This window comes from Dreissena polymorpha, chromosome 1 (genome assembly GCF_020536995.1).
Source record: "Dreissena polymorpha isolate Duluth1 chromosome 1, UMN_Dpol_1.0, whole genome shotgun sequence".
NCBI lineage: Eukaryota > Metazoa > Mollusca > Bivalvia > Myida > Dreissenidae > Dreissena > Dreissena polymorpha.
In genome coordinates, this window is record NC_068355.1 from 168,907,925 (window position 1) to 168,919,565 (window position 11,641).

The following is an 11,641-nucleotide window of genomic DNA, read 5'->3' on the forward strand; positions in this document are numbered from 1 at the left end:
TTACTTGATGAAATATGATATGCAGTATCCGTTCAGGTTTAACATCAACACTGATGGTCAAGTTGTTCTGTGCTAATTAAATTTCAGATATTTATTGCTTCTTGAATAATTATTTTTTCCACACAAGATCTTGAACACTAATGATCCTTTCTTTATGAAACTTTATATGCAGCATCCCTATAAGGTTGATATCTGCACATTTATCGTTATTGTGTCAATATTGTTTCGTGAGTTATTGCCATGTTGATTAAACAAAGTTTTATGTTTTCAAGTGAGATCGCAGGAACTTATTATTTGAATTCTATGAAAAGTTATATGCTGTATTGGGTGGACATACATTGTCAGGTATTTCCCCTTAAAGGGGAATTACCTGACAATGTATGTCCACCCAATACAGCATATAAAGGCTTTAGTGATCTTAATGGGAGTTATTGACATTTGAATAATAATTTGTTTCTGTCTGAGATCTGATATTTTCATGATCTAAATCTGAAAGCTTGTTAATAAAGCATAGACATGATATGCATATGTTATCATATCAGATCAATGTCATGGTTCTGGTCTGCTGATCTTTCAATGAGTTATATATACACTGTAACTCCAATATAATGCGCTATGTTATAACGCTGAATGCAATATAACGTGCATGGGTCTTGGCTCCCGTTTTTTTCTCCACCTTCCATTTCAGTCCAGAGCGTTTTCTTGACATTCAAATATGGCGGCTTGATGTGCTGATTGTTTAATGTCTTAATTATAATCAATGAGAGACTTACCATTACTGGAGAATTTATTATTTGGTGCAAAAAAGGTTTGAAAATAGCATGTGTTTCATATATTGGACACAGCGTTATAACGGAGCGCGTTATTTTGGAGTTACAGTGTACAATGAAATTGTGTGTGTTTTACAAGCTTGTGCTTGTATAATTATTAAAATTATTATGAGGGTGTTTTCATAAATTTGTCAAATTTGATCATCTATTTCCCCACCCTTGGTTGTCTAAAGATGATGTGAAGCAATCGCAGCAAAACACAGAATGAAGCTTTAACTGTTCATTACAACTTCGTGAAACCTTAAGGGAAGAATAGAGTGACACAATGCTTACATATAAATATTTTGTGCAGAATTTCAGTAAATTCAGATTTGAAGATGACTTTGAGATTGTTCGAAATGTATGGCAAAATGCAGTGCTTAAATGTGATTAGTGCATGGTTGCCAGTATTTAATACCACTAAATCTCCACAGATTTAAAGAACTTGATAGCAACCTTAAACAATATTATCACATATTCTTCTGATCTCATCCAAATTGAATTATTGACGAGAAATAATCTGATATATGAACAAGTCCTTATAAGTAAAGTAAAATTGATGAGCATGATGGGTTACAGTCTTTCAAATACTGACCTTATTTTTGGTATGTAAGTCTCAAACCTTCATGACTATCAGATTAAGTTTGTGTTTTGCTCCTCCAGCAAGGTATCAAGATCGGTTTGCGGTCAGTAAAATAATTGTATATAAAGGCTTTAGCATTAACTAGGTGATCTGGAATTCTATTCTGAACATAAATATATTTTTAAAGAAGATAATCGGCTATATATTATGGTATGTTAATAATAGAATCTTAATGTGTTTTAAACAATTCCATGATTTTGTGCAAACAAATTATTATTTAAGGAACATTAACACTATCAAAACTCACTTGAGCGGAAAGACATGGCAAGTGAGTTTTGATCGTGTTAATGTCCCTTGAATAATAATTTGTTTGCACAAGATTGAAAAGAAAAATTAACCAATACATGAAAAAGTACATCAATGGATAGCATCCTTCAGATTTTCTTATAATCTTGTTGACAACATACCATCCTCTTATAATCCTTTGTTACAGATAATCTGCTCATCTCGTCATGAAATCCATCTTTCCTTGTGACTCCCAGAAGTGAGTTCCCTGTTGCACTTTTGCCATGACCGGTATGTCCAACAAGAAGTATTCTTATTCTTAGATCTGGATGAAATAAGAATATAATATAATGTGTAAGAATATAATACAATCTGCTGACTTTATGATTATTATTGTATATTGAAATAAATTGAGCTTTTATATGGCAAGCGAAATGCACATTAATTCCTTAAACCACGGTTTAACAGTTAACTATATAGTTGAGAGACTTTGAACCCGGGTTCAAAGTGCCGTTTGCACATTCATTCCTTAAACCCGAGTTCAAGACTTTCAACCGTGGTTCGAAGTGTTCTAAAAATAGATAAAAATCTGTTATCTGAGACAACCAATCAGCAGAGCTAATAAACCACAATTAGAAGGTAAATGCCGAGACTTCATTGGTCATCTCTTAACTATAGGGTTAAGAGACTTTGAACTGCGGTTTAAAGTCTTAAACTGCGGTTAAGAGGCGCAGAATGCATATTAATGATTTAACAGTTAATTATAAAGTTAAGAAAGTTTGAACCCGAGTTCAAAGTGCTGTTTGCACATTAATTCCGTATTGGCCCTCTCTTAACTATAGGGTTAAGAGACTTTGAACTGCGGTTCAAAGTCTTAAACTGCGTTTCAAAGTCTTAAACTGCAGTTTAAAGTCTTAAACTGGGGTTAAGACGTGCGGAATGCACATTAATGATTTAACAGTTAACTATGAGGGTTAAGAGACTTTGAACCCGAGTTCAAAGTGCTGTTTGCACATTTATTCCCTAAACCAAAGTTCAAGAGTTTGAACCGCGGTTCAAAGTGTGTCTTAAAATAGATACACTGCAATGCCGATATATCGCGGTTGGCGGGGTCCAAAGATTGCGAGTGCGATATATCCGGCGCGCGATATAACTCGGAAAATGTCTTAGACTTAATTGTATTGCAGTTAATTTGACAAATTTCCCCAATGTTTTCATTTTATATACGGCGCTGCTACATATTTGTAAAGTAATAATTGCAAACCAATTCTACAATAAACATTTTCATAACTGCATACGTATCTGTATTTATCCAATAAACCAAAATGTAAATTATATTTTTTTTATTTCCATGTACGATCGTTGGCGAATCAGCTTAAAAGAAGAATTCTTGCTGTAAAAAACGTTTAAAATATAATTGTGCATAGATTCGAATTTACCCTTATAAATAGTCCTAATGAAGGAACTGAACCAGCATAACGGTAACGATACAGCGTGTTTGAATTATATTTTATTAAGAGGAAAATGTCAATGCCACATAATTCGCGAGATACCGCGGTATTTTAGTTGAAATTTACATCAAAACTTTTAATGAAAATTATATTATCTCAATGTTGTACCGGCTACAAAATTTTTATTTACAAATAAATACACCCACGCCGATTTCGCTCGGTTTTTATCAGGAGAAAGAAATTCATGACCAGTACCGAAATTTAACAATTTATATACCAGTCAACTGCCATTATTACCTTTGCAATGACACTAATTATTTATTTCTTAAGTGTTAAAAACAACCCCAGTCATGTGTAAACAACACTGTCACTAATCGACTGTTTTTCAGGCTTCACTGCGTGCCATAGTAAGCCGCGAAATATAGGTTGTTAATACTAGCTAGAACTGGTTTTTTGCTTAAGTTAACAAATTCTCAGATTAAAACATGTCATTAAGTGATCATGCTCGTTGGATATTTGGGAGCAATAGCCAAAGCGTGATATATTGGACAGCGCGATATACCGGTCCGACAAGCATTTTGTAAGACAACCAATCAGCGGAGCTTAAACCACAATTAGAAGGCAAATGTCACGATTTCAGTGGTTGTTTCTTAACTATAGAGTTAAGAGACTTTGAACCGCAGTTCAAAGTCCTGAACCCAGGTTTAAGGAATTAATGTGCAAACGGCACTTTGAACCCTGGTTCAAAGTCTCTTAACTATATAGTTAACTGTTAAACCGTGGTTTAAGGAATTAATGTTCATTTCGCTTGCCATACTTTTATGCGTTACGTTCAAATACAGATATCTACAGGAAACACTTTTGATTAGAAAACTATTTTGTAATTACCGTGATTCATTTCTTTCGGCAGTACAACTGGTTTTTCGCCGGTCTAAAAATAATTAAAATGCATAATAATTCAAATATAATCATAACTTAGACAAGCATGAGAGCCTTGCATGAGCATACATTTGTGTCTCTCGGACCTCTAATTTACAGGCTTTCTACTGGTCCCTACTTTTCCCTACTTTTTTTCATTACCCTACTTTTCCCTACTTTTTTTCAAAAATAGCCCTATTATCCCTACTTTTTCATTTTGCAAGTAAAATAAATAAAATGAAAAATGAAGGCTTACATAGGGCTTTTGTACTTGGCTTTATAAGATTAACAGTGTATGTTTTGAATGTCATGTTCATTATTGTATTCCATTTTGTAAATTGATGTTAAATGAGAAATACAAATTTCAGGTGCCTGTATTTCAAGGATGGGCAGAACAAGGCATTCTCACAGCATCAGATGGACTAGGATATGTATCAATTTAAAGGTAATTCCAGCTGAAAAATGGTAATAATTTTTGCCAGAAGAGCTTATGTCATGGCATGGTTTCCGTCCGTCCGTGCGTTTAGACTTTTTCTTGTTTACGCGATAAAGTCCACAGTTTTCATACGATTCTTTTCAAACTTGCTCAGTGTCTTTATATTAATGAGGACTCGAACTCTATTGACAATGGGTTACATCAGATTAAAAAGTCCAGAATTATCTCCCCTTGAATTTGAGAAAATTGTGAAATAAGGCTTGTTTATGCAATTAAGTCCACAGTTTTCATCCAATTATTTCCCAAATTGCACAGTGTCTTGATTTGAATGATGAGTCAAACCCTATTGAAAATGAGCAATATAGGAGTTATAAGTCCAGAATTATCTCCCCTTGAATTTGAGAAAAAAATGAAAATTCATTTTTTTTATGTGATAAAGTCCATTATTTTTATCCAATTCTTGGCAAACATGTCCCTTGACATATTGCTTTCATATTTTGCATACTTCTTTGCCAACATGACCCCAACCTATAAACAAAAGCAGACAACTGTATCAAGCATTTTGTAATAATTATGGCCCTTTTTTCACTTAGAATATGCATATTATTGATAAATCTATGTTAAAGTTTGCGTACCACCTCAAATATTTTCAATGTCCCTTTACATATTGCTTTTATATTTTGCAAACTTCTTTACCAACATGACCCCAATCTATAAACAAGAGCAGACAACTGTATCAAGCATTTTGTAAGAATTATGGCCCTTTTTCCATTTACAATATGCATATTACTTTAGTTACATTGCCATAACTTCTTTATTTATGATCAGATTTTATTAATACTTTGACAAAACAACACTTACCTGAATACCACAATGGATTCCACCCAAACAAAACCCCACGCCCCAACCCAGAATGCCTGCCCCCCCCTCCCCCCCCACTTTTTTTCCTTTTTTTATTTTTGAAAGATCATCTCATAAATGACCACACCCCACATTATACCCCCCCTCCCCAACCCCCCCCCCTTTTTTTTTTTTTTTTTTCGTTTTTTTATTTTTGAAAGATCGTCTAATAAATTATTGAATATGAACAATTTCCCCATGATGGCTTACGTTATACTGTCAAGCACTCGAATAGTCAAGCGCGCTGTCCTCTGACAGCTCTTGTTAAAAAGAGCAATATCGAAGCAATTAGTCCAGAATGACTTCCCCTTAAATATGAGAAAATTTTGAAATCCCGCTTGTTTTTTATGCAATTAATTTCACAGTTTTCATCCAATCATTTCCAATTTTGCACAGTATCTTTATATCAACGAGGACTTGAACCCTATTGAATATGAGCAGTATCGGAGAAATAAGTACACAATAATCTCCCATTGAATTTGAGAAAATTCTCCTTGTTTGCGTGATTAAGTACACAGTTTCCATCTTATTCTTTCCAAACTTGCACAGTGTACCCAGTCAGATGTGTAGCTACCTCTTTTTCTATAGCTGATTCATAATTTATGTATGTACCCCAGGTAATACCCCCAAAACAAAGTTAAAGAGAGTTAACTAGAATCAACCTGTTGTTTTGTCAGTCAGTTGGGGTGTCATGCTGCAAATGTTAAATTAGTGTTGCTAACTGGTCAATACTTGTCTGCCTATCAACATGAAACTATATATGTATTTGTTGTGCAATTGTTGTCTGACATTGTTTCCATGCACATATACATCTTAAATGAGTTAGAAACTGCATGGTCCCTCAGTTTTCTGCGCATCAACATGAAATTTTGTACATGCATTGTTTATACTAAGCAAAAATGTCGGATGTTATTTTCTTGTATGACTCAATAAACAAATACCGTAAATACACAAATATAATACGCCCTGGTGTTTAATACGCACCCCCGAGTTTGGTCCAAATTTATTGGTAAAAAGTGAAAATCCCAGTATAATACGCACAAAAAGCAGTGTCCGAAATTGGCCATGACGCTGTCATTTCCGAAATAATGAGTAAATATATTTTTGTGTTGTGAAAATAGTAAATCTATTTGGCGTTATCAACCATCTTTTCACAGTAATACCCCGGTATATTGATCACGATGTGTTATCGGGCCGTTGTCATGACAGTTGCATAATATATATCTCTGTCTATTGTTTATATTACCGTTGATTGTTTTATTTATGCAAACACCTTTACCGATAACACACGGGCCACCTGCTGACACTCGGGTCAAGCAGTCATAATTGCAAAAGAAAGAAACAGAAACGCTGTTTTTATTAACATTTAATTCCATTTGACATTATTCAGAATGATAATAATTATAATAATACAATAATAAGTATTATTATTATTATATATCTATAATACTGATGGTTGGTTTATTTAGCATGTACGGTAATATACGGTGTAGCCATGACAATAACTGTAAGCACAGTTGCCCCCCTTTGATGTAATGGTGTAATTCAAAATGGCTGGCACGCAGCGAATAACAACAATTAAGTTGAATATTTTCACAGAATTTTTGTTGTTCTGCTCTACATTCATATATAATACGCACCCCCTACTTGAAGAAAAATTCGGCAGGTAAAAAAGTGTGTATTATATTCGTGTATTTACGGTACTTTGCTGAGTTTTATGCCATTTAACTATGGCAAATTTTGGACACTTAATCATTGTTCATGAATGTGTGTATTTTGAAAAAGTCTCTTGAGTTCTACTTATCAACATAAAATTGTATAGAAATGTTGTTAATACTAATTTAAAAGTGCAAGGCACCACTTGTGTACATGTCGAAATGCTCCTTTGAAGGTTTTAACAAGTTTAAATTTAGGCAAATTTGAGATACTAAACATAATGGTACATGACTGTGTACTTTGTGTGGCTAACAGATTTTGTGTGTAAAACAAAACTGTATGGGATTGTTGTCTATACTGAAAGAAGTGCAAGACATTGTTCTTGTGTGTGTCATGCTAATTATAGCAGAGTTATGTGCCCTTGAACCTTTTCATTAGTCGATAAATCAACTGCTCGTTTTTGAATGTGGTCAAGCGAAGTAGTAAACTACATTTGTTTGTTAATTTTACTAATAGGGTAGTTTTTTACCTGCCTGAAATGAGCAATTAGGCGGGTAGTTTTTGTTTGTTCTCTGTTCTAGTATTTGTTCTGAAATGCATTCATTAAGGCAAATAACACCAAACTTTAGGAAAGATAAATAACTAGTGTAAAATGTATGTACTTAAAAGTTTTTTGCATTGTAAGAAAAAAAACCTTAGAGCATGAACTGCTTATGTTTAGCTATTTTTGTGGGCTTTTGTCTGCCATCAAGCAACCAGTGACATATGTTGCGTGTCATGTGTTGTCAAAAGTTAGCTTCAAATTGATATTACAATTTACACATGGCAGTGTTTCATATAAAATCATATGCACTATATGTGTGTGAACCTGTTTCAAAGTTGTTGATCTGGTCCACTGCATGTGTATGTCATAAGAGCTGAACATCATTGATTAAAAAACTGGAAACTAAAAACAAAGATCCAACATTAAATATTTGGTACATAACATTGTGAATTGGACATAATTTAATTTTCCTAGTTTGAGTGCAGCTAATTAGAAGAATTTTTTTTTCCATTGCATAATAAAGTCTACAGTAGGGGTCACTCATTGTATTGTATTGTATTGTATTGTATTGGCGGTAATTATGCTCCTGGAATACACTGCAACTCCAATATATCGTGGTCCGGTACATTACGATGTTCAATATATTGCCAATCGGACATGGAATCCATTTTTTTCACCCGCTTTAATTTGCTATGTTATCCGATATTCATATATCCAGTTTGTTCCAGATTGTTTGCCTTTTTTGTGCATCACATTCATGCTTGTGTACTGCGACAAAGAAAATCCCAACCTGCTCAACATCATCAGTAATTTGGCGCGTCACCTTTCACAACATTCTCTATTGAATTTGCTTTGAACTGACATGATGCCTGTACATTTTACAGAATCATACTAACCTATCTCAACAACCTTAGATACCACATAAACAACTTGTTATTCATTTAGAGGGAAAGACTCTGCACCTTTTTTTGCACTACCAATTTTTTATCCAAAAGTAATGTTAAAAGGGAGTTGTCTCCCATGCATTATGAAGTTTTTATGCAGAATTCAAACATTAAAGCCCATGCTGATTAGGAGGAAGGATGATGTGACATTGTACATGAGGTCAACTTTTTGCAGGCTTTTAAATACAAATAATTTACAGGAAATACATGAGGAGTGTTTATTTGTGGCTAGAGTAGTGTCATCTTTCGTGAACAAACAAAAGGGGCAATGCATTTTGGATAACACATTTTATGAAACACATTTTGAAATATTATATGGAATTATGTTTTTATGTTATACATATTTATAACACATGGATTTAATACATAATGCAATACGGTACATTAATAGCGTGTTTTGAAATTGCCAAACTATGCTTATCCATACATATACATGCATGAATGACCTGACAAGTTATATCGTGCGCCGGATATATCGTAATCGCGATCTGTGGACCCTGCGAACCGGGATGTAAGGGAGTTGCAGTGAAGTCATTCGGCTTTGTGTAACTGACCAGATGACACATTAAATTTTGTAATATTTTATTTGATATAAAATATTGACACATTGTCTCATGGAAATGATTACCGGTATCTGCAGGAATATAGTCTGTTTCTCTGTAAGCTATATGATTATTGCTCATGTTATGCTTTATGAAATCTATATCAAAATGTAAATTGTTCACATTTGTTTGTTGTCATACGTTATAAATGTGTCATACGCATAGATACCAAATAACAAGCTGTATTTTCAATTTAATTTGTTGTGTTTGTTGTTAATTTCGAATGCAAAGTGTCTTAAAATCATGTCAGTGGGATTGAAACTAAACACAACCATTATCTCGGAATTATTAATGAAGAATTATATTGTATTGTAGAAGTGTTATGGTTGAAATGTAAGATCATTTATAATGCTCCCTGAAAAAGCCCCTCTAGAATGGAGGGAATTTCTTATAACTTCCAGCATTGTTGTGCCAGAGCGCCAAATGCCAGACCCGAGCCCTGAGATTGAAGATCACTGTCACAAATCATGGTCAGACATAAGAAATTCCAACAAAGCCCTTTTTGAGATCGTAACTTCACACAGTTTTGGCCAATTTTGACATAATTAGGCAGTGCCTCACACAAAATGCTCGTCAAGGTAACAGTTCAAGGTCCAGTGTGTAATAAAGATATTATAAAGTAGTCAAACACATGTACTTTGTACTTTGTAGATGGTTTTTAGCTTGCTTGAGCACAATTTTGAGAACAATGGTTTATATGGGGATAGGGCAGTTGTCCTTTTATGGCTATAGTAAAACTTTAAAACTCGAGGGCATACAATTGACTTTAAAAAACACGGACAGAAGAGTGTTGGTCAGTATATGGCTATAGAAAAACCTTGTAAAGGCTCTTGATGACACATTTTATGTTTGCATGTAACTTGTGGTTAAATGGTATATATCGTGTTTTTTAAAATGGTTGTGGGGCTTGTTAATACTTTGTTGGTAGTTGGAGAGGGAGGGGGGGGGGGGGGCAATTTTCATTTCTCCTGGATTGATGACTCTTGTGCATTCAAAAACATTGCTCCTAGAGGTTTTTAACCAGGATTTCCATAGGAAAAAACTGCATGGTTAATAGATTGGTGAATGTCGGCGGGCGGGCGGAACAATTGTAAATGAGCTTCTCCGGGCCATAACTATGTTGTTCATTGTGAGATTTTAAAATCATGTGGCTCATTTGTTCACCATCATTGGACAGTGTGTCATGCAAAAGAATTGCGTCGATATCTGCAACGTCAAGGTCACACTTTGAGTTCAAAGGTCAAAAATGGCCATAAATGATCTTGTCCGGGCCATAACTATGTCATTCATTGTGAGATTTTAAAATGACTTGGGGCATTTGTTCGCAATTATTGGACGGTGTGTCATGCGAAAGAATTACGTCAATATCTCTAAGGTCAAGGTCACACTTTGAGTTCAAAGGTCAAAAATGGCCATAAATGATCTTGTCCGGGCCACTACTATGTCATTCATTGTGAGATTTAAAAATTACTCGGTACATTTGTTCACAATCATTGGACAGTGTGTCATGCGAAAGAATTACGTCAATATCTCCAAGGTCAAGGTCACACTTTGAGTTCAAAGGTCAAAAATGGCCATAAATGATCTTGTCCTGGCCATAACTATGTCATTCATTGTGAGATTTTAAAATGACTTGGTACATTTGTTCACAATCATTGGACGGTGTGTCATGTGAAAGAATTACGTCCATATCTCCAAGTCCAAGGTCAAGGTCACACTTGGAATTCAAAAGTCAAAAATGGCCATTAATGAGCTTTTCCGGGCCATAGCAATCTCATTAATTGTTAACCAGGTTTTCCGAATAAAAAAACTGGTTATTAGATTGGTGAATGTCGGCGATCGGGCTTGCGTCGTGTGGGCAGAACAATTATTCCGTGTGCAACTCCGCCTTCATTTCTCAATGGATTTCAATGAAACTTTCACAAAACGATTGTCACCAAGTGCTCTGGTGCATATTGCCCGGATTTTATGATTCGGTGGAAATCAAGGTCGCCACTACTAAAAATAGATTGAATTTGACACAAGGGGGTAACTAGGAACAATCAGTAACAATACACATTTAGAATTGTCTCCCTTTATCAGACTTATTTTTTTTTCAAATAGAAAACCTGGTTTTGTGACAATTTTGTCCCTTGTTCCTTATACAATGTATGTATATAATGAAATCTTGTGAACACTTCCTGCTTAAAACAATTTGGTTCCTAAAGGTACCATGTGAAAGCATTAAGGTTATAAGCCCTTTTGGTTCAATTTATAATGCTCCCTGAAAAGGTCCTTCTAGAATGGAGGGAATTTCTAATAACTTCCAGCATTGTTGTGCCAGAGCGCCAATTGCCAGACCCGAGCCCTGAGATTGAAGATCACTGTCACAAATCAAGGTCAGACACAAGAAATTCCAAAAAAGCCCTTTATGAGATCTTAACTTCACACAGATGTGGCGAATTTTCAAATAATTAGGCAGTGCCTCACACAAAAGGCTCCTAGTGGTTTAAGGTCAAGGTAACAGTTCAAGG